Source organism: Aptenodytes forsteri, unplaced genomic scaffold (genome assembly GCF_000699145.1).
Source record: "Aptenodytes forsteri isolate BGI_AS27 unplaced genomic scaffold, ASM69914v1 Scaffold419, whole genome shotgun sequence".
In the NCBI taxonomy this organism is placed as follows: domain Eukaryota; kingdom Metazoa; phylum Chordata; class Aves; order Sphenisciformes; family Spheniscidae; genus Aptenodytes; species Aptenodytes forsteri.
The window spans coordinates 76,236-78,719 of NW_008795256.1; the positions used below are offsets into that span (position 1 = coordinate 76,236).

The 2,484-nt window shown below is 54.4% G+C and overlaps 1 long non-coding RNA gene across 1 annotated transcript; it reads left to right on the plus strand.

Annotated features, from left to right (window-relative positions):
• Nucleotides 1-493: 493 nt before the first annotated feature.
• Nucleotides 494-2,409, plus strand: LOC103898792. Its single transcript, XR_657565.2, has 2 exons — nucleotides 494-1,679; nucleotides 1,812-2,409. It is a non-coding gene; the product is annotated as an uncharacterized LOC103898792 (long non-coding RNA).
• Nucleotides 2,410-2,484: the final 75 nt, after the last annotated feature.

A 2,484-nucleotide genomic window follows, 5' to 3' on the forward strand; every position in this document is an offset into this window, starting at 1 on the left:
TGTAACCACGCCCGTGGCCACAGGCGAAAGGTGGGGGTGAGAAGCCGAGGACAGGCGGTGGCTTTCCAGGAGCCACCCAAGTCCCACAGTCCCTCGTTTTCCAGCTGCAGCGCCACGCACCCGATGCAATCAGCGTGGGATTTATTTATTATGTTCCCTGTACACAAACAACCTCGCCAAAGGAAATGCCTTCTCCGCCCCGGCTCCCGCTCTTGACCACACAACAGGCACACTCCGTCCCTTCGCTCGGGCCATTGTGAATCCCTTCACGTCCTTCTCTTCCCCCCCTGCCTGCCTCAAATTTGCTGGAAGCAACCATATATGGTGAAAAAAAGGAAGAAAACGGCACCGAGAAGCTCCAGGGCTGCAGCGTCCGGCAGGCACCCGCCAGATCTCCCAGCGGTTCAGGGGTGGCAGCCGGTTGTCGGATAGATGGGGCAAAGGATAACCTGCCACGAGAGGAGCGTGGCTTCTCCAGGCAACGATGGGTAGCGGCTCCCGATAACCTAGACCAGGGGAAAAAAAAGGCTTTTATAAGCATTGGGGTTTTATTACAAGCGGGATTCAGATAGATGGTGGGAACACGGGTAGTTTCCAGCAAGGCACGACGCGGCTGGCACGGAGCGCGGCGCTCAAGGCTCTTGCGCTGGCCAGTTTCTGTTTTACCTAATTCCTTCTCCATGACCCACGCAGCAGCCCCGGCTTTCTGTGAGTCACCTCAGGGCCTGGTTTGTTGCTCAGCCCAACCCTGCAGCTTTTGAACCGGGTTATCCCCAGCGTATAAGGTTAGTCATGCAGCTCTCCTCGCCGTCCCTCGCCACCGGCCAGGCACAGCGGGAGAGGGCAAGGCTGCGGCCACTCTCCCCATCCACCCTCAGCAGTAGCTTTGCTCTCAGTCAAGGCTGGAGGGATCCTCCGAGCACCACGATGCCAGTGGGAAATGAGCCGAGAGGGGGGGGCGAATGCCTTAACGCAATCATTTAGCGGGAGCGAGGAAGCCCCCAAGAGCTGGTCTCTGCCCAGAAATCCAAGCGGCTTCTCTTCTGATGCCCTTGATTTTTTTGAAGGAGACGTGACATTTTGAAGCTTTTGTTTTTACAAGCGTTTCCGAAACCCTTGCTTGATCCAGGGTGCTGCTTGCGTGGGAAACCCTGTGAACCAAGTCTCAGCCCCGAGGAAATTACAGCTGCTCCTTCTCCTGCAGAAGGATCGGGGAGGCATTTCCAGCCGGATAGGGGTCAGGGGAACAAAGGGCAAAAGCTGGCTGAGAGATAAGGAGAAATCTGGAGAGGATTGGGGCCGCGGAACGTGCCTTGGACCATATCTTTGGCCAGCTCTTTGGCTCAGGACTCGATCGTCCTTTGACATTGCTGGAATGTGTTTTACCGTCCAAGAGCGAGCAGCCGTGGGCTGGACACATCTTCCTTGGAAAGATGGGCACCGAAGGAAACCGGAGAGGGAGAGCGTAAACACGGCTCCTAAGGGAATGCTGGGCGCAGATCCAAGCTGGGGTCTTTGGGATCAAATATCCCGTAGCTGGCAAGGCTGGAAGGAGAGCTCTCCTCATTTTGCCAAATTAGAACAAATCCGCAATCCTTCGTTAATCCGGCACCTTTTTTCCTAGTGTGCCACAAGAAACAATGGGGCGAGCTTGCCGGGACCAGAGGCGGCAGGAAAAGGTGCAGTTCCTCCATTATGTACCCAATTGTGAAATAATTCTCTCACAGCAAGGAAATTTGTCCTGCAGTTTGGCAGGCGAACAGTTTATGCCCTCCAGTTTATCTGGCCGGTTTATCGGTTTATACTAACAGGTGTGAATTGACTCCGGGGGAAGGAGAGGATGGCAGAGAAAGAAAAGCACGGTGCGTGCCAGAAACACACAGACAAACAAGCTCCAAAGGACAACGGAGACAACTCCTAACAAAAACACATCTCTTTTCCTCATTCGGGGTGGGGACGCCTTGGGAGCCCCCGTTTTCCGTTCCTGCTTTGTTGGGTGGCTCCAGAAATATTGTTTTCCCATTTCCTCCACTCCCCATGTTTTCCTGAACGGTAAAAGCATTAACAGCTTTTAAAACCAAGGGCAAAATAGCCCCCGCCTGTCAGGGGGGGAATGTATGCTCAGCAAAAATGACCTAGGAAGGAAAATTCGAGGGTTTCTCCGAGTCGAAAGCCTCCTGCTACGGGGACAACACAACAGTCCCCGCTCCCCAAATCCGGGCTGGAAAAGAGGGACGAGGGCCCTGCCCCGGGCACAGTTTATAGGAAGGATGTGGTTGTTTGTCCTCCCTTAGATCAAGATAGTCTTGCTGACGAAAAAAAGTTGCCTGTTTTCTGCGGCGAAGAGCAAGAACCATCTAGACATTGCGATCTTAAAAATAAACATTTGCCTCAGATTTTCTCACCGGCTAACTTTCTGTGTGGGTGTCGTGTCCGTCCCCGTCCCCCCCCCCCAAGACGCGGGGTCGGGGGAGCGCGACACGC